The sequence below is a fragment of the Ceratotherium simum genome, chromosome 19, assembly GCF_057802395.1.
Source record: "Ceratotherium simum simum isolate JZ-2026a chromosome 19, ASM5780239v1, whole genome shotgun sequence".
In the NCBI taxonomy this organism is placed as follows: domain Eukaryota; kingdom Metazoa; phylum Chordata; class Mammalia; order Perissodactyla; family Rhinocerotidae; genus Ceratotherium; species Ceratotherium simum.
In genome coordinates, this window is record NC_141918.1 from 24,881,459 (window position 1) to 24,903,757 (window position 22,299).

At 36.7% G+C, this 22,299-nt stretch overlaps 1 protein-coding gene across 4 annotated transcripts in view; it reads left to right on the top strand.

Moving 5' to 3' along the window:
• GRIK2 (glutamate ionotropic receptor kainate type subunit 2) overlaps positions 1–22,299 on the top strand; it is a 653,495-nt gene that overhangs the window by 145,516 nt on the left and 485,680 nt on the right. The window lies entirely within an intron of this gene.

A 22,299-nucleotide genomic window follows, 5' to 3' on the forward strand; every position in this document is an offset into this window, starting at 1 on the left:
CAGAATCTAGAAGAAGCAGTTGCATCTTCCTTTAAAACACATTTCTTTCTGTCAGCATATGTACATAAAAGATAATAGCTTGTATGATTTCAAGTATTATGCATAAGTTCAAAGCATTTACAAGTCAGCAATTTTTAGACCCTACTTACAAATAGCTGTTTGGGAAGGACATGAGACATTTGGAGCTTTTTTTATAGTTATATTATTATATAATAACTGTAAGAGTATAAATGACCTCACAGCTCAGGCAGAAAATTAAACTAAGAAACATTAATGTTTCCATGTAAAGTGAAAATTCAGTGATATCAAGAATGTTACATTAATAACTATGCCCCTGTTTTACTTTTAGAATATCATCAATGACTATTTGATTTACAGGTTGTCATGTGTTTAGATAACTACTGATTTATTCCAAACCCATAGTTATCAGGGAGGGTAAGAAAATACAAATAATCATTGGAATGATACTTTCTGTTAATGGAGAACTACCTATGTATTAAGCCATAGAAGGAAAAAAAAGATTTGTATTTTATGGAAAATTGAATTCTCTTCTGTCTATACTTTTGGAATATACTCTTAGGAATAGGTAAGATCAAAGCCATTTAAAAAACAAACAAAAAAAGGACAAACCCCCAAAATGATAGATTTTCTGCTCACCTGGAATTGATCAATTTTGTAAGCACATGGAAGAACATCTAATGCAGGCAAAAATCAATGTGACTCCGTGAGGAACACTTCTAGTTGGATTAATCTAATTTCCTTCTGTGCCAGAGTGACAGACTTAGTAGATCTATCTGAAGTCAAAGTCTCAGTATAACTTGACTTAGTAAGGCTTTTCTTCTATTCTGAACCTTATCCCAGTTAACAGCCTGAGAAACGTAAACCTTTCTACCAATACGCAAAAGGTTGGCAATTGTTTTGGCCAATGGGGACATTTCAAATAAACTCTGCCAGAATGGTTATCCAATATGTTTATACATGATCTCAACAACACCATCACAAAAGCAATAAAAAATACCTACCATTTATTCAGCCCTTATTATGTGCTAGGCATTATTCTATGGTATTTATATGTATTAACCTACTTATTCTAGTTGAGGAGCAGCGTCAGGTACTATATAAAGGCATGGACTCCTGAGCCTGGGTTCCATCTTCAGCTCTACCACTTAGCTGTGTGGCCTTGGGCAAGTTATTCAGCCTCTCTGAGCCTAGGTTTCTTGATGTGTAATTGATGATAACAATCTTTAGCCTTTAGAGTTGTTATGAGGATTAAATGTTATTGTTTATAAAATGCTAAAACACTAGCAGGTTCTCAGCCAATGCTACAAATGTTTTGTTAGATAAATAAAAATGTAATCCAAACAATAAATTGTCAATTACAGAATAAAGCTTAGTAAGGAGTTGACCAAAATTTGCTTTTAGTGATGAGTTCCCAACAATGCCCAGTGATAGAAAATGATTGAGTAAGCAGAGTATAATATAGCAGAAGAAGTGTTGTGATCTCAGTGGGGCACTGGTTGAGCATATGTCAAGAACACGGGGCTGTAATTACTTAAAATAAACAGACACTAGGTTGTGTTGATGGAAGCGTGTCAAAACAGCATTGACACTGGGTTTAGTGTTTTCACCTCTTTTCAATATATTGTAACCAATTTAGTTTCCTCTCCTTTTTATCTTCCCTTCCTCCCCTTCTTTGTCCTTTCTTCCTTTTTCTTTTATTTTTAAAAATAATTTGAAGACAAAGGATATTACCCAGCCAAAAACAATAAGAATGTTTTTATTATTGAAAAACATGCTGGAGAAAATTAATAGAATTTGGAACAATAGATCTGTAGAGGATATTTTGTATTCTAAACAGAATTTTAAGGCATTCTTGTCACATGTCATTATTTATTTATTTCCTGAGGAAGATTCAACCTGACTAACATCCACTGCCAATCTTCCTCTTTTTGTATGTGAGCTGCCACCCCAGCAATAGCCCCTGACAGACGAGTGGTAGAGGTCCACACCTGGGAACCGAACCCATGCCGCTGAAGCGGAGTGCGCAAACTTAACCACTAGGCCACTGGGGCTGGCCCTACATGTCGTTATTTAAGACAAAGCAGGATGGGCTCTACTTTTTGATTCACTGAACTTCCATGGCGGTTATATTCTCCTATTGAACTGGGCCTTCAGTGCACCCTCGAGAATGAAAACCAGGCTTAGGTCCTGCCTTGGAAGTAGGGTGTGTGTGACTCAATTTGTTGCACCTAAGACCAGTACCATTGTTGTGGATCCTGTATAAATCACCACTATCATGCTTCTTTCTATTGTCTTCTTCTCATTTATTATTTTATTGTGTATTCCATATCTGTGATATACCTTTCTCTTCTTATGTTATATGGACTTTTTTTCAAATCAACTAACCTTCTTTGAGTGCCTCCTCTATGCCATGCTCTGTGCTCTTACACATTTCAAATGATTTAATCCTCAAAATAGCTCTTTAATATAGCTATCATCCTGCTCATTATTCAGTTGAGGAAACTGAGATTCAGAAAAGTTAACTTGTTCAAGCCCATCCAACCAGGTAGTGGTGGAACTGAACTTCAAAACCTGGTCTTCTCACTGTACGATTTGCAGATTTCTTCCAAACCTTCTGTTGAGTTGTGCTCAAGGGATAAATATGGAAAAGTGCCTCCAAATATAGAGAGTTTGTCTGCTTTTTTGTAGAATAATAAAAACGACCCTAGGGTGGATTCCATATATGTTTTCTGTTTCTCCGAGTAATATGTTCAAAGCTAAGCAAACATTTATTCTTCATCTTTGCCACTCTTTTCCCTGAAGTTTCTCCCCTCTCGAACATTTTAAAACACCCTTTCAAATTGTCCTTTAATTTTAGATTATATTCATAATTCCTTAACATTTCTCTGGGAGTATTTAATTATGTCACTGGGGAGATGATCACAGAGGGCTGACCTTTTTTCCTGGCTGCTTAAGCAGATTAGTGCTTCTCTGATCTTCTCTAGAAGGTTCAAGGCACCACCTCACTAATGTTCTCTCCACAAAGCAAAGCCAACCAGTGATTCTTACACTTTGTCTTCCAAGAGCCTCTAAAGGCCTAGTAGGCCGTGTACATGTTTTCAGTTAGAGTAACCTAAAGTGTTTTATTTTAAGAGCAAATTTCTTGGCAGTCTACTATTTTCTCTTTTAAATTTTATGCACATTTTGCATTTTACTCTGTCATTCAGAGGTTTTTGTTGAAATATAAAAATAATATGTTCCTCAAATCCTCAAGGAAATGTGCCTAACCAGATTGGTGTACCATATTTATCCTGTGGATTGATGTATCCCAGCATAGGCTGAATGCTCTGGGGAATAGAAGTACCCCATTCAGAAACACAGACCTCAAGAAGAACTGTTTTATCTCAGAACATGCACAACTATATTATGGAAGCCTTTCTGAGAATACGTGACACTATGTAATTATAAAATGTATGAGTGTGCATATTTGTGTTTCATAGACACTTGGCTTGATTTTGGAGGATATAAAAAATAGACTATGAATTTGTTAAATAAGTATAGTGCCAATATGTATAATATTCCTTCAGAAAAGCCCCATTTTACTTGGCTAGGATTTTAATTTTGAGTTAATTTGAGATCCTAGAACCATAATTATATCACTCAATTCTTAAACAACAAAGCTTGAAGTCTTTCATACAGCGACTTCCTCAAGATTTATTTAGGTTTTATAATTACCTCTCCTTTTTATAATTAGGCTTATTATATATCTGAATTTTTTGACTCCTTTACCTCTTCTTTCCTATTTCCGTGAGACCAGAATTCTTGGTTTTCTGTGCTGCCATTTAGTTCTCACTATTTTTTTTCTGAACAGATCCCTCCACCTCTCTCATTCTCCTGGATCTAATGCCACAGCCCTCTCTCCAATATGGCTGAATTGAGTAAAATCCCTACCCTACTTATTGAAATGTATTGCACGCACTGTTCATGGTTATTCACTTGTGGATTGAGGCTCTCAAAGGGCATGGATTATTTCCATTCACTTACGCTGCCATAGACAAGAGTGATATTGAGCTGTGATGGCAAATAATAAAAAAAAGAAAAATCTTTTTGGAACTAAGCATCCTTATTGTTAAAATGAGGATATAAAATACTGCAATTCCCTCAAAAATAATTTCAGAAAAAGAATGATAAGTATTTCTGTCTTGGAACAGAATCTGCTTACTTTAAACACTGCATAATAATCACCTCTAATGATTAACCTGATACCATTGGAAATGTTGAAATTTTACATTGGTATTTTGTTTAAGAATTTTACATATCTCCATCCATAATTTGTCTTAGCTTTTTTATTAAGTGTTAAGGCTCTTGAAAGATCTTCTCATTCATATACCAAGGGACATTGCATTTAAGAGCAAAGATTGGAGACAAACTGAATATGTTAAATCCTGATTTCACCACTTATCAGCTACGAGACCTTGAGCAAATGATTTGATCTTTCTGTGCCCTAGTTTCAGAGAATAATAATAGTTCTTACCACACAGGATTGTTGTATGGATTAAATTAGTGATATATGTTAAAGAATATAGAACAGTGCCTGACACATTGCAAGTGCTGCAAGCGTATTAATTAATATTGTTCTGTGATATTATTGTATTATCTCCTGAATTAAATTTTTAATAATTCCATAGTTCTAGTGTCTCTTTCATACCCTGTGGCTTTTCTATTTTCCTCAAATTCTCATCTATTTTTGCTTCTGTACCTCATGTCTCATATTATGAAATAAACACCTGCCATCTATATTATTGTATTTCCCATTTTCTCCTACAATATGTGAAAGCAGAGGATAAGCTGAATATTCTAATTATCCTCTCTGAATTACATTTATTAGTCTTTTGTGTGGTGTTAGGTGCATTGCCTATTAGCCATTTCTTTCATCATCGTCGTCATCATCATCATCATCATCATCATCATCATATCATCATCATCATCATCATCTCATGATCGTGATCATGGTTTCATCATATCTTAACATTTACTGAGTGCTTAGGACCTGCCAGGAACTAGTGTAAGCACTTTACATTTATTGAATCATTTTGTAGCTGAAACATCCCCTGTGGATAATCTACTGTCCCTTCCCTACTTTGAACCCTCAGAAGATGATAAATGACCATTAAGTAGATGATGATGCTATGTTCATCATTTCCCTTATGACAATTTTGAGGATTAATTTAGGGGGTGTTAAATGTCAAACACTTGAACACATGGATCAATCTGATTGCTTTGGCAGTTATTAAATTAGAGGAAGAAGCATATACAGCATAAACTGTGACATAGAATGAGAAAGAGTTGCTGTGTGGAGTTTCATGTAATGCCTCGTGGAATGATCAAATGGAGGAGGCCTAGCAATGATGAATTGAAATAAAGATAGCCTCTAGTATTGCTCTGTGGTAGATGAGGCCAGCCTGGTGGGGTGGGAGGAGAAGGCTTGGCACTTCACAGAGACAGATGCTTGAATGGATTTTGCAGGTGGTTTTATGCTAGTTCATGGTGGGATCATTGGCAGATCCTTCCCTTGGCTCTTTTAGTTCAACCCAGGCTCGAGGTGACACTGTATCTCTGCTGGCAACATACATACAATGACCTTGCCAATATTTTACCACTTCACATTAGAATCTATTTTTATTTACTTTTTATCTGGTTTCAATGCAGCAAATTTTTTTCTTTAAATATTTAGAGAGCCACCGTACAGATGAAATTTCCTTGATTGCTGTTATGAAACTGCCATTAAAATGTTAGGGCAAGAATAGGTTATTAGATACCTGCTCTTGTTGACTTAATTTAAAATCACATATGCAGTATTTTAGACCGAAATAATAAAAGCTAACACTTGCTGAGTGGTCACTGAGTGTCATTGTTCCAGATGCTTTACCTAGACTGTAGCTTTTAATTCTCACAACAATACAATGAGGTAGGAACTATAATTATCCCTGTTTTACCCAAGAAGGAAACAAAATACAGAGTGGTTAAATAACTTCCCTGAGGCTACTCAGGAGGTAGCTGAGTAAGATTCACATCCAGGCCTCTGTCTCCAGACTCCATGCTCTTAATCATAACTCCTTTTGGACAGTCATCTCTGGGCAAAGGTTTCATTGCACGGACTATTTTCTGTAGCTGTCAAGCACAAAACAAGCCAAAAGCTCTTTTGCAGAGATGTACAAAATTATAACTTGAAGTTGTTTTGCTGTGTTCTTTGCTTTTTACCAGCTTGAGAATAGGAGACCTAAGTTTTTATTTTAATTAGTAACATTGAAATACATTAAATAGAATCTGTGGCAGCAGCTGTGTATTCTCACTTTGACTTGAAAACTACATTCATTGATATCTTTTTAGTCTTTGGAAAGAAATCTATTGTCCATTATAGCTGCTACGGCCCTGAACCCTTTTGATAATTGTCCACGCGGGAGTCTGTTCTCTCTTCTTTGGGAAAATAACAATGGCATACTGTACTTCACAGGTGCAAAAATGAAATGATTTGCTCCATCATTTAGTTTGCTTAATTTACAGCTTTTTATGTTTAATTATGTCTATTGTTCATAGATTGGATATTGAAGATCCAACAAAGATGATATTTTGAATCAGCTTTGTAATGTCATTGAGTAGGTCTTACACTGCAGGATACTTAAATCTTTTCTCCAATTGCGACAGTTTGGATATCCTCAGGGGTTCTGAGCTGTCTTCAATTATGCCAGCTGTCTGAATGTGGAATGTGAAACTACTATTACAGTGGGGAATTAAATATTATTTGGCCCAATTTTACCTTTCTTGTCAAAAGTGAATAGCATGTGCCCGCATATGCAGTGAAAGTAGACAGATGCAGCGTGTGCAAATGTGCTGTGGGTACAATTTCGCTTTCAAAGCATTTACGATTTGGAGAGAATACCCATCTGCCACTAATAAGTTGAGTAACCTTGGTTACGTTTCTTTACCTCTCTGGGTTTCTATTTTCTTACCTGTAAAGTGAAGTGATTATTCTAATTCTTTTGGAAGCCATTTGGGATAGAATTATGAATGTGTTGTGGTCTTGGGAATTTTATTATTCTCTTCCACTGCTGCTTCTGCTCCAATGACCTGAGGAAGCCTCAGATCAGCACCTACCTAAGGCTCACCTCAGGACTCTACGTTTTCTCTAAGAATGGACAGCAATAGCCAAATTACAGTGATCTCAAAATTCTCCCACCCTGTTACCCTTAGAGGTGTGTGTTTCCTGAGAGCTTGTCCAGAAAACGTTCAGAATGAAATTTATAAGAATATAGGATTTTTATTTTGGAAATTGGTGCACAGTAAGCTTTCTCTGACTGTTCAAGGTGTGGCTCTCGTTTGGAAGTTTCACGTAACATTTGCAAACAGGTGGCTTAGGTAGTATTCCTGGCTGTGGAGAATCAGGGTGGTGGTCACTTTTTTGAGTCCATAAAGACTCTTCTAGTTCATCTTTGAATGCCATCTTAGGTTATACATAATTTATTATATTATTCCTTTTTACCACTATCCACTGGCATGGAGACCTAGGGTTTAGGGTCAAGGGGAACAAAATTTTAGCAGAATAAGAAGATACCGTGGGAAATTTATGATCTAGAAGCCTAAATCTTTTTTTTTTTTTTGGTAAGGAAGCTCAGCCCCAAGCTAATATCTGTTGCCAATCTTCCTCTTTTTGCCAAGGAAGATTAGCCCTGAGCTAACATCTGTGCCCATCGTCTTCCGCCCTGCATATGGGACGCCGCCACAGCATGGCTTGATGAGCTATGCATCGATCCGCGCCTGGGATCCCAACCGGCAAACCCCAGGCCTCCGAAGCCGAGCTCGCACATTTAACCACTATCCCACTGGGCCGGCCCCCTAAATCTTTTCTCAGTTAGTCATTGGACATGGTTATATCTGAATCTGGCTGAAGCCCAATTATATTCATTCATTTGTTTAATAAGCAAGAATTTGTTGTGTGCCCAGTATATGTCAGGCAATTTTCTAGGCCCTAAGAACACACAAGTGAACAAGCCAGATAAAACCTTTGACTTTATGAGACTTATACCAAGAAGAATTTAGCACTGAGATGTGAGCTGACTTGCAGCCAAGCATCATCTTTATGCCTACTTATGTAATTCTCCCCTTCAGTTTGCTTTTTTGGTTGGTGGAATTCTATCTTGTCACAAAAGCCACACAGATAGTATTAAGAAACAGCGAATTATTAGTGTAATAGACAAAATGTGATCTTGTGGTGGCCTCTCACTTTCTGATACTGTGGTAAGTATTATGAGTTGGGAAGATTGATGTAAAGCTTCAGCACTGAGCACAGTGCTGACCTAAGGTAATAAGTTAATCATAAATGAAAAACATTGGCTGAATTTTAATTTGGTCTGTAATCAGGTTTGGTCGTGGCGGGAAGTGATTGGGGAGAGGGAGGCGTGTGTGGTTTTCTCTCAGTGCTGTGGCTGGAGGGTAGGAGAGAAGGACTATCTACTTGTGTTTTAGAAAGGGGAAGACCTTGGAAGTAGGAGTAAATTCATAGGTATACTGTACAAATCATACATTCCTGTCATTTGGCAGCTGAGGGTTTGAACTGAAAGATTTCAAATGAATTATCAGAATTATACAGAAAGTTACTGAGAAGTTTTCGGTGCTGAAGGGTTGAGGTGGTGGGATTTATCATCCTCAACTTTAGTGTTTTGTTTTTTTTTTTTGTAAGGAAGATCAGCCCTGAGCTAACATCCGTGCCAATCCTCCTCTTTTTGCTGAGGGAGACTGGCCCTGGGCTAACATCTGTACCCATCTTCCTCCACTTTATATGGGATGCCGCCACAGCATGGCCTGAGAAGCAGTGCGTCGGTGCGCGCCCGGGATCCGAACCCAGGCCGCCAGCAGCGGAGCACGTGCACTTAACCGCTATGCCACGGGGCCGGCCCCTCAACTTTAGTTTTAAGAGAGCAATCCTGAGTTTTCACCCTGAGGATCTCTGTTCCTTGCTTTTTTTCTCCAGAAATATATTATAGGTCTCATGCAGCATTGTCTTCTGTTCATGCTCTGGTTGAATTTTTTTGGAGTAAAACTTATGGATTCCCTCCCATCCCCACATTATCTCCTGGTCTTCTAGAGGGCAAACAATGAAAAGGTTAGAGAAGATAATCATTAGAGGTTCGTGAAGAGTGGTTCCTCTCCGCCTAGTATTTGGCCCTGCTCCTTTTTGGCATTATGTATGGGTGGGAAATCTCAGTGTGTGCCTTTAGCTTTGTTGGCCTCTGGGATACTTCATTGCACACAGTGTGGCACTAATCACCATGCTCTGCCAAGCACAGATGTGTCTAACCTACTGTCCATTCACCTGAGAAGTGGAAAGGTGATGTGCTCAGCATTCTATTATAAGCTTATTTCTCTGGGCACTTCAAAAGCCACTAATAAAAAGCCTCTCCTGCCACCTGAGGCTTCCTTATACTCTTTCCTTGTTGTTCATAGATGATCAATAGGAAATACTCTCAAAACACTCTGTCTGAAATTGAAACTATTGCACTCTCATAAGTCTAGGGAGTCCTACACAACAGCATGCTGTTGAACTTCCACTTGTAATCATATTAGAAATGTACATGATCAAATTACTTATCCCTCAAAGCTATCCCAGTGAATATTTTATCCTCCCTCATTCAACAGTCAAGGCCAGTTATCTGTCAGGCACTGAGTGGAAATATAAAGTACCTTTAAGGAGCTCACATTTTGGGAAAGGACATAGAAAAAGAAAACAATTGAAGTACAATATCATAAACACTATAATAGAGTTATACATAGCGTACCATAGGTATTATATGACACAGCAATAGTTGTTTATAATTGTCCTTTGTCATCAAGAAATGGTTAACTATTTATAAGTTTCTCAATTAAAAGGCTAGAATTTATCAAACTCATCATAGAAAGACTTAATTCAACATGTGTTAATTTAAGGGATATTTTTCAGTTCCTGGAATTGTCATTATTTAGAATCTTTTATTTTCTAGAAATATCTGATTAGTGAAGAATATACTCTCGTTTGTACTCTGCTATAATCTCAGCATTTTACAACAGTTCCCTGACTCATAGTACAAGCTAAATAAATATATAATGAATGAATGAATGATCCTTTATATGAAAAATACCGCCATCAGAATTTGAGTATAGAATAATAGTGGAAATGACCACAGGGAGTTTAAACTCGAGGGCTTAGTCTGTGCAGAAAACTAATAAGGCCAAGGTCAAAGTTTCCCTCCTTGTATGACCGAGTTAAATTTGTGTCATAGAAGGCAGCAGGGTGAAGATATTGGGGAATTTAGCTAAAACAACCAGGTTGTGCAGGCCCTCGATCAAATTTTAGAGAATTGGAAGGAGCCCCAAGATTCTAAAAGTCAAAGTAACAAGAATACAGACTAAAACAGGAAAGAACCATAATATCCCTTAAACCTTGTCAGGAGATGTCTTGAATCTCAGTGTTCCGTCCGTGCTTGCCTGCCTATACCACCTTCCAAAGAAACTGCCTACTGCCGGTTACAGCTGCCTCAATAGACTGGTGTTGTCTGGGCCACTTTCCTGTCCATATCTGGCTCGATCTAGAAGGGCACCAGTCTGATGGACAGCTAACCCATTCTTCTCTGGCTGACCCGGCATCAGAATTTGAGGTGTGGCCGGCCCCGTGGCTTAGCGGTTAAGTGCGTGCGCTCCGCTACTGGCAGCCCAGGTTCGGATCCCGGGCGCGCACCAACGCACCGCTTCTCCGGCCATGCTGAGGCCACATCCCACATACAGCAACTAGAAGGATGTGCAGCTATGACATACAACTATCTACTAGGGCTTTGGGGGAAAAATAAATAAATAAAATTAAAAAAAAAAAAAGAATTTGAGATGTGTGTATCTATGTAAGCAGATACTAAAAGTGTTAGCAGGAGGGGCTGACTCAGGAAAGTGATGGCTAAAGGAGGAGCCATGAGGGAGCAGAAGTCACAAGGAAAAGAACACAGTGTTACGTGGGATGAGCGGAGACCCCATGTGAAAGAGTGAGCCCAAATGGCTCCTGAGAGACACAGAGGGACAGGGTTGCCAGATCTCCCGAAGATTTTTTATTCCCAGTGCCTGTGTCCTTAGAACTGCACCATCATACACACACACACTGACATACACACACACACAGACTCACACACACAAGATTTTGTTGTTGTTGTTACAGATAACTAAGGTGGATTTTTGTTCTTTGCAACCCATTCAAAAAGCCAGTTCAAATATTCACAATGCTAATTTATTGCCGTTGAGATATTAGGTGGAATTAATCAAAGGAATTGTGTGGGTCAGAGCATTTTCACCACTATATTTGGAAGAAGACGATTCAAATCTCTTCTCTGAACTGCCCTCATATCTACTCCTGTCTGAGTTAGGTGGCTCCCCGAGCTACCCATCAAACTCTATATATATCACTACCATAGCAATCAGTATAGCTTTGAATTCTCTCTTAATGGAAGTCTATGTCTGTATTCTCCACTAGACAGTAGCCTTCTAGGGGTAAGGTTGTGAATTATTTATTGTTGCTATTTTAGTGCCCACCATAGTGCCACAAAAATGCCTGGCCCTGAGTGTGTTCTTGATGCAGGTTTGTTGAAAAAATCTGTACCTGTATATAGAAAGGATGCTCTTTGTTACTAAATATGCCAATTTAAATATTGAATCTTTTCCCAAATCAACCGTATTTATATGTAACCACTCAAAAGTAAATGGATAGTATGTCATAGAGCTATGGTATAACTGGGTGATCTTTTAACTGGACAGAAAAGACAATAAAATGATACAACAGTGAGCTGCAATTAAATTTAATTCCCACATCATTCCTGACCATTTTTTTTGTACTTATAGTTGAAACATTATTGAGAACAATTTCAATACTGAATACTGAAAGTGTGCTGTTCAGACTCGTTTTGCCATTCGTCAATTAGTTTTTGGATTTCCTTCCAAACTAGGGCTTGCTATTTGGATTTTAAATGTTTCTGTTGTGGTACCCCTTTCACTTTTATGCTAGTGACTCAAAGCAAATCTTGTTAGTCATCAAAGTAAATGAGCTTTTCACACAGTGTTTGGACTGTGCAGAGGTGTGCTGTGCTGTTAAGGAGAGCTGGTTTCCAGCCACCCCTCTGTTGTAATTAAGGGTCCCAGGGAAGGCTAGTGGAGCATATCCCCTTATGGTAAGCAGCAGCATGCACGTGATGGCTCTCTTGATTTTCAGAAAAATTCTGGCTCAGTAGTTCTTGGCTCTTTTTTTCAATGTCAAGTTTGACATATTTGCATTATGAGACATGCAGATATTTTAGAGTAACTTCTGTATCCAGAGGGGTTTGGACTTCAAGGTTAATCAAGAGAGAAGCACATCCAGAATTGAACATTTTTATCCAAAATTTTATGTAATTATCTTTCTATTGGGTATATACTTTCCCTTACAAAGAGCATTTATAAAGTATATTATTTAATCCAGAATTATAATATTTAGTAAAACTTTTAAATATGAATTGTTTCAATAAATGTTACTTTTTCAATTATATTTTCACGAGTGTGGAAACAAACATTATTAAATGTTATTTGAATTAATTTTTTATCCGACTATTTCTGTTGAGGTAAATACAAATATAAATATTGATAATGAATGGATAATTTTGAAAAAAGTGTCTCTCAGACAGGGTAATAAATATCTGACTATCCACTGGAACACTATGCATTAGTATGAGAAAGAAAAGCAAAATAAATTAATTAGTAATGAAAGAGAAGGAGGACAATAGGAATGATATTATAAATAGAGTGCTAACCACTAAATGTTTCAGTAACTGATTACAATATTTAATGTTAGCATTTCATCAGAAGGTGCTTGAACGAGCACATTTTTATTTTTAATGACATGTATATTGCAGATGTATCTCCAAATTGCAAATGTCTATATATCTCCATAAACGCTAATCATAAAGACATGACACTTTTGAAAGTTATCCAAAGGTATTTTTCTATAAAACATTTTAGTAATAATTTAAAATCCTGTTTAGTTTTCCTACTTTCATTATCAGATTTGGCTAATATAATAGATTTTTTAAAAAAATTGATTTGTCAAGAAATACTACTATCACTGTTTATGATATATTGGTAATATTTTAAAAATTGTTTCACCAAATTAACAACTCTTCATATATGTATGTGGGGTTTTTTTAAATTTTAAAAATTTTTTATTCATTTTTTATTTTTAAAATTTTTTTATTGATGTCATAGTAGTTTATAACATTGTGAAATTTCAGTTGTACATTATTATTTCAGTCACCATATATATGTGCCCCTATGCCCATTCCCCAACCCCCTTCCCCTCTGGTAACCACTTATCTGCTCTCTTTGTGCATGTATTTCTTTATCTTGTATGTGGTTTTTTATAAATTTTCAATTAGAGAAGAAACATGTCATAAGGAAAATGGTTGAACTATAGGAAGCCATTACTTGTAACAAGAGCTGCCATTTATTGGGAGCTTACTTTGTGCCAGGCACCTTATTAAATGGTATGTACACAGCAGGTTGTTTTATCTTCACAACAAACCTGTGAGGATGGTGCTATTATTGCCCTTGCACAAAAGAGGTAACAGGTGTGGAGAGTTTCAGCGTCTTGCCAAGATCACTTAGCTAGTAAATGGTGGATTGAGTGTTTAAACAGGTTGTTTAATGCCAAACCTCAGGCCCTTAACCGCTGTACTATATTTTAGGAAGCTGCTTCCTGGTGATATTTTGAGGACGATAAGTGATATGATGAATTTGTGGTACCTTACAATGGACTAGAGTAAGAAAATTTAACTATCATTAGAGTTTAAAAAAAAATTCTATAGAATTTCTAAATTATTTTTGACTTTGTATAAGCATTTATGTTTTTAAAGTGTTTTATTCTCTCTGTATTTAAACTACATTTTTCTAGAGAAGGTAGTTTTAAATGCTTGAAAAATTGGCTTTGGAGTTAATACAGTCTAACATTGTAAACTTATTATATAATATAACACACATTGTTAATTATTTTTTCTAGATTCCTACTGACCTGAAATTTCTTGACTTATATTTTTAGATCACTCAAGTACCATAAAAATTAAAGACGTGATACTCCTGACTCTGAGGCAGAGTAAGATCCTGAACTATTGTCTATTGCAGGGTCAAAGTTAAGATGCACCTAGTTCTGGTGCTAAGAGCAATTAAAAAATATATCTCTGTGATAATCATCAAACCAGCTCATGATTTATATAACTCCCTATTCACTGAGGAGTTTCATTAACCAAACTCCTATTTATTATGTGTAACAGAAATATTAAGGTTTATTAATTTGCTACTTAACCGTCGGGCTTTTAAATATTTAGCCTCTGTTCAATAAAGTGGGCTGAATTATACAGTCATGCCGACTTCCTTAATTCTCCATCCATTTTTTCATATTCCCATTGCTAACTCATGTACTCATGGAAAGTGGCAGAATAATCACCACCTATTCACAGAAGCTACTCAATAAAAGAAATCTCTTAATTTTTCTCATCTACAACAGAAAATTTCTAATGTGACACTTTCCTTTTACCTTCTAATCTTGGAAGAGGAATGGTTCCTATTCGCTTTCAGCTACCTGTGTATTTGGTATCTCTCCCTCTTCATCTCTCTCTAAATCACACAATTACTCCTATTATTTGGTTTCTTAAATATCTACTTTCAGCTTATAAACTTACTCAAGATTTCCTTATCCTTAATTTCTTCCCTCGACACTGCTTCCCCCTCAAGTTACTCTCTCATCTCTCAACTGCCCTTTAGTAGCAAATTGTAGATAAAGTGATCTGCAGTTTTTCTATCTAATCACCACCCACTCCTTCCTTAATCCTTTATTATCTGGCTTCTGCCCACAGCACTGCAGTGAAATCATTCTTACAAAGGTCATTACTTTCCTCTAAATAGCCAAATCCAACTTCCTATTCTCTGTGCTCATTCTACTTAACCACATTCAATAAGCATTTTGTAGATGCCCATTATGTGCAAGGCCTTGACTTTAGAAGATGGATAAGGCTCATGTATGCCCACCTGGAGTTCCCACTTAAGTGGGGAAGACAGATTCGAAAATAATTACCCTACAGGGAGATGAGTGCCCTAAGGCAAGTGTTTGCCAAGTAAGACATTGTGGGGTAAAGACATTGTGGGGAAATTTCACAGAGGAAGTGATAGTTGAAAAAAAATTAGTAGGTGGGAATTCCAGGCAGATTAAATAGTACAAGCAACACAGAGTTGGGAACAAGTATAGCATGTTTTGGAAACAGTGAGTGTGGTTCAAGCTTATAATGCCTAGGGGATGGGAAGGGGGTGACTATAACAGGAAGTTGGAAACAGTTCAGGGCCAGAGTGTACAGATGTGAAACTTTTTTCAATTGTGTCTTTTCCTCCCCTTGATTCTTGTTTTCCTTGGTTGACTCTCACTTTTTCAGATTACTCCTCAAAAATAGCTTTTCCATGATATGACATCATGCTACACTCTGTCCCAGGTGATATTATCTACTTCATGTCTTCAACCATTCTATTAGGCACATGCAGTTTACTACCACCTATAAATCTCTGTCCTGACCTCTCTTCTGAACTACAGATGTGAACTTTCATCTTTTGCCGAATGTCAATTCACCTCATATGAAATATGGTCAAAATCAAAGTATAATCTTAAAACTCTTGGCTCCTTCTGAATTCTTTGTCTCATTCAGTGTTGCCACCTTCCTTGTGGTTACCAAGGGAAGGTATTATATTAGATTTTCCTTCCTCCCTCTGGATGACCCCTGACACTCAACCAGTCATTTTACTAAAATACTTACTGGGTCTAACCCCTTATTTTAATATTCACCTAGTTCATACAGTCATTATTTTTACCTAAACTATTATCTAAGTGTTTTAATGGTTATTGCACTACCTGGATTCTCTTCTTCAATTTGTCTTTTATACCAGAGTTAACAATATAAAACTATATAAAATATAGTTTAAATCAACTAACTTATTTTCTTTCTAAAATTTTCCATATTACTGAATTATGTACAAAATAAAACCCAACTTTGACATGGTCCATTCCAGAGGCTTTTTATAACCTTGCTACAACCTACCTTTCTGGTCCTGAAATACTCTTCCTGACACTCCTACTCTATATTCCGTCAATTCACTGAATATGCTCTTTCTTTCCCCTGAGGATTCACTCAATATTTAATATTTCTACCTCCTTGCCTCACTTCCTCTTCATAAAATGAACTCCCATTTTTCTTTAAGGCTCAGTGTTGTTAGGACCTCTTCAATGTACCTTCCTGCATAGCTCCAATGGAAACCAACTGGTCTTTGGTGTTTGCTTAGCATAGTTTGGATCTCTAATAATGCCCATGTATTCTACCTTGCTTCCAAATAGTTAATTTATCTTTTTCTCTAATTAGATTTTCTTAAACAGATACTTTATATATTTTTGTATCTATTTTGGTTATTGGAATAATACTTTGTAGTTATACTACTTGAGCATTGTAATGTGAGTTCAAATGCAACCTCCTATTCAAGTTTTAGTGTTCTTTGTGTTGACCATAAGTATCTCAATTATTTGGAGATTAAGACTGTATGTGATATATTTATTTGACTGTAAGTATCTCAAGGACAGGGATTTAGCTATATTTACAATCAACTACTCCCAAGAATGTTGGGCACATAATACTGTTTAAATATTTATTGTTCAATACTTCGTCCTTAACTGCCTTATAATTTTAATAACAATGAGGGAGAGCCGGCTTCTTTGTAAGCCATGCATATTTATGATTCCTTTGAATCGCCTTCCCTCTTTCCACCAAATAATCAATCTGATTCAGCTGACTCTACTATAGCCTCTCAAAAAACTCTAGACTTTCTTTTATCATCACACTCACTTCACAATTTGTACTTGTATTTACCTGTCTACTTTAGAGTCTCCTTCATTAGACTGTGAGTGACTGAAGTCAGTAGTTGTATTCAGTGTGTGTTTACACACACATATATAAAAACAGTGAAGATAATGTGGTTTAAATTACCGTGATATTCTGAACTTTTATTGCTCCAGTTTTGCAGTTTAAAAATACCCATAATGCATAGCCTTTTTGCTGAGTAATCGCCCCACATCATTTTTCCAATATTCTCATTGCATGGAAGAGAAAGGGACTTATGTGAGCAACAGAATCCTGGTTCACTGTCACCTTTGAAAACTTTTATTAAATTTTAAGGGTCTCATTCTTATTTAATAAATAACAGAAACACAAGATATGTGGTTTTCAGTAATAAACTTATTTAAATTTCATCACTTTTTCTTGAATTCAGAAGTTCGTTTTTGATTTGAGTATAAAACTAATTTAATTGGGGATGCCACTACATTTTTAAGTAGAAAAAAGTGTTAAATTCTCTGGATGAGATATTACTGGTTACCAAATTTGCATATGTTCCTTCACATTTCTCATCTTGTTTGGAATATGGTGGGGCCATGTTAATTGTCTAGCTAATGGACTGTGAGAGTGACCTGTGTCTCTTTGAGGCCGAGCATTTAAAAACTGTTACAAGACTCTTGAGTTCTCTTTTTGTTCTGCCACAGTGATCATGGAAGCTTCCTGTTAAGATTGTGGAGCCATAAGATGGACCCATCCAAATCCCTGAATCATTGGTGGATTGATGCCTTCTTATAGAGCTGCTGCATCTTATAGATGCCTTCTTCTAATCCTGCAACAGACTTAGAGTGAGCTACAGAGATCTTGTTTCAAGCCACAGAGATTTTGAAGTTTATTACTGCAGCTCAAAATAGTCTACCCTGATTAATACGTGAGCTCTGGGGGTAATCATGGTACTCTGCAGGAGTGTCCTGGGCTGAGTTTGGCAATAGAGATAGAGGAGCAAGCGCAATTCATAACAAAGGTTAGTGCCAAAGGGACCACATCAGTCACCAGGTGCAAAACACCATTTGAGGGAGCAAGGGAAGGAGCAAGGGATTAGAAATCAGAGAGGCCTGGAATAGTCTAAGAAATAGAGTGCAAAGTAAGAGTGAGAGAATTGGGCAAAGGCTGTGAACAAAACAAAGATTCTGGAAGGTTTTTCCAACTAGATGCTGCTTTTTAGCAGATGAATAGGTCAGTTTATTTGAAGCACTATTAGAAAAGATGCTTAAGAATTGTTACTTTAGAGTAGAGTTACGGTCCTCACAGCCCAAAGTCCTTCTCCAATATTGCCAACAATAGACAGTTTGTGGATAGCATAGCTCACCTCCATCAGGTGAATGTCAAGAGACTGGGATATATTTCTCCAATATTGTATGTTTATTTTACTTTATTAGTCCATTGTGGATTTTATCTTTGAAATATTTCTTACTTATAATTTTATACTACATGTTGATGAGTTGGATTTCAAAAATTAACCAATTTATGAGCAAATTGGTACTTTCTTTTGTTTGTAGTAAAAATGTCTTTTAGGCTGTTACGGTCACTAAAAATTTTCATCTGACTATAGCTATTCAGTATTTTCAGGCTTAAAAATTAAAGGTCACGTTATTATTTCCAATGCAAGAGTAGCATTTCCATGATCTTGACGATGTTTATTCCAGTCTTGCAATCTTACAACTTGGTTTGATTATCATTTGGAAGCATACTGTAGATAATTAGAAACTGGATTTAAAAAAAAAAAAGGGGGGAATTAAACAACCAGATAAACTTTTAAAACTGAACACTGTGATTACTGTCAAATAATTTAGAAGACATTATTTAACTCTAACATAAATCATTCAGGCATCTCTACATTCTTTAAGATAACTTGATGCCCTTTGCAGCAATAAGAATATTTTTTTTTCTCAAAGCAAAGGAAAAAAAAATAGTAATTCTTAAATGGAAAAAATACCCCATAAAATCTCACTATCTGTAAAAGTTCATTTTAAGTCATTCTGTTATTACTAACAATCCAAAACTTGCCATTTATATTCATTTCTTATCATCAGTGTGCTGGCAATTTGAGGATAGGATTTTGTGATAAGGAAACAGACAGAATAGCTATTTGGATGTTGTTTAGCAATGTTTTTTTAAAAGAAAGCACTGTCTTAAAGATGCATTATTTCATTCTTTTTATAAAAAAGGTAAAGATATTTGCAAAAATATCTACCAAAGTTAATCTTCTGAAGGATTTAGACTCGGGAAAATAAATGTTAAATGATAATGTCTGTACTAGAGATAATGGGAAATGAATGTAAACTTTAGTTATATATACCTTTACTTATCATTCCTTGAGGACCTCAACTATGGGCCAGGCTCTAGGCTAAGTGATGAAAGAACAGAGATAGCAACCACAGACCCTGGAAACAGATTGTTCATGTACAATTTCAATAAAATTTGGGGGTTTTTTTTTGTAGAAGAATGGAAAAAGCTCTAAGGAGGCTGTGGGTTGGGTATTTGAGATAACTAGGCCTAGGGTGAAGGTCAAGCAAAGCTCATTTGAGAGATGCAACATCTCGGCTGATCTTAAAGTATAAATAGTCTGTGATGGGATAAAAGGATTCTCATCCAAAGGAAATCATGAGGAAAGAGCAGCACCTTAGAGGAACTCTAAGCGGTTAGTATGGCTGGAATTTAGGGTGCAAGCAACATGATAAGAGGGCAGATGAATATGTAAACAAGGGGCGGACAAGGATGTAGACGCTTATACTTTTTGCTGAGTAATTAAGCTTCTATTCTGAAAGCCATAGGGGATGTTAAATGCTGTAAAGCAGGGAAATGTCACAGTCAAATTACTATTTTAGAAAATTCACTTGGGCAACATTAGGAAGGATATAAAAAGAGCAGGAAGAGGTTTAAACAGACCGGTTGGGGAGCCCATATTGTTGTACAGACAAATAATAATGAACACATAGACTATCAGAGCAATGATGGGAAAGCAAGATAAAGGATGTATGTAAGAATATACAGATGGAAAAATCTCCTGAACTTGGAGACTGGAAGTGAGATAAGTAGGGTGAGGGAGGGGGAGGAATTGGATTTGGATATTTGGGACTTGTGTGGGGGTCATGGTGATGTTTTAAAATACAAAGAATTTAGAAGAAAAATATTTTGAGCGAAGGTGAGAGTTCAGTTTTGAGGTCATGTAGCTTTCAACATGCCCATGAGAAACCAAGTGGAGATGTCCAGTGGGCAGGTGGATATTAATAATTAGAGCATCTTAGAGTTATTTGAGCTAGAGCAAAAGATTTGAGAGTCGTCCTTGTAAGGGGATAATCAGTTCAATGATTTAAATTAGTTGCAATACAGAAAGAGGTCAAGAAACTTGTTCTTGAACTGGACTGATTGGATTCAAATCCCAAATTCCTCATTTACTGACTGTATAACCTTAGAAAGTCAATTAACCTTTTAATATCTAAGTTTCTTCATCAGTAAAATGGATATGGTATAATAATAAAAACTTGTGAACATTTAAGAGATAATATCTATAATACACTCACAAAAGTAGTATAAAATATTCAAAAAATATTAGCTATATTCCTAAGCAGAGTGTGCAGGAGAGATGAACTGGGGCTATAACCCTGGGGATATCATCATTCAGAGAATAAGCAGAGAAACACTATGTCAAAAAGATTGACCCAAAAAGAAAGGCAAGAATATTGGGAAAAATAGAAGGTATATAAGTCATGGGGCATAAAGTAGCAGATAATTTCAAGGATGAGAAAATGATCAGGAATGCTAAAGGATGTGGGAAATTCAATATTATAAGCTCATAAGTGTATCTATCAGATTTGACAACGAGAGGTCATTGATGACTTTTTGGAAATAAAATAATTTTATTGGAAGGTAGATTGTAGAAACTAGAGTAAGATATGTTGGGGAATGGATTAGTAGTGAAAGAGTGAAGATGACTGTCCACTATTGCCTAATTCATTCCTTCAACATTCATTTGTTGTAAACCTATTATGTGCAAAGCATTGTGTCTGGGAGACAGCCATGAGCATAAATTAGTCCCTGAAGTCATGGAGCTTTTAGTCCAGCAGGAATGAAGGTCATTAAATAACTACTTACCCATTTAATTTCAATTAAAATTTTAATAAATGTTATAAAGGAGAATTACTTGGTGCTATGAGAGTCGATACCTGGGGACCTGATCTAATCTTAGAGGTTAAGAAGGCCTTCCCTGAAGAAAACTTTTAGAGCTGAGCACTAAAGGAAAGGTAAGAATTAACTATATAAAGAAGCAAGGGGAGAGAATGCCAGGCAGGAGGAATAACATATGTAGTACCTCTGAGAAAAAGAGCATGGCGCGTTTGAGGAACTGGAAGTAAGCCAGGGAACTGAAACAATGAGCATGAGGAGGGAGTGGTGTGAATCGGGGATAGGGAGATAGGTCAAATTATGTAGAATATGACTGAGACAATGCCGAGAATTCTATTCTCTATCCTAAGATCAATGGGGCACCACTGAAGGGTTTAAACAACAGAGTGACATGATCATATAGCGTTTTGAAATGGTCGCTGTGGCTGCATTTTATAGAAAATATTGAAAAGAAGAATAGATGTGAAGAATCCAAGTAACAGGCAGTTAAAGTGTTCCAGGTGAGAAATGATGGCAGCTTGTACTTGAGTGGTGGTGAGAGAACTGGGGAGAAGTTGAAGGATTCAAAATATACTTTAGGAGACAAAATCCATAGGATGAGGTGATTTACTGAATAAGAGAGATTAGGGGAAAGAGGTAGGGATGACTCATAGGTTTCTCACTAGCACCATCAGTCAAGTGCTGGAAGTAGACCAGATTTTTGGAAGCAGATGGTGAATTTAGTTTGTGACATTTAGAGTTTGAGGTGACTATGTGATATGCCAGTTGAGTAGACAATTTGATATACTGGTTTGGTTACTCTTCAGTTGTCAAGCTATGGGTGTTGATGAGATTGCCTTTGTGTAGAGAACAGATCACGGCCCTAAGACTATGCTTTGAAAACCTGTAGCATTGGTTATTTTTGAGGAGAATGTTGCAGTTAGTGAGACTTTGTCATAGAGGATAGAGGCATGAGGTGAATGTGGTGTTATGGAAACCATGGGAGGACCGAGTTTCATGAAAGAAAATATGGTCAACAGCAACATGTGCTGCTGTGTGGTCAAGAACGATGAGAACTGAAAACTATCCAATGACTTTAGCAGCCTGGTAGTCATTAGTGGTGACCTTAGCAAAGACGATTTTGGTGAAACGATGGGGAAAAGAAATTAGGTTGGAATATATC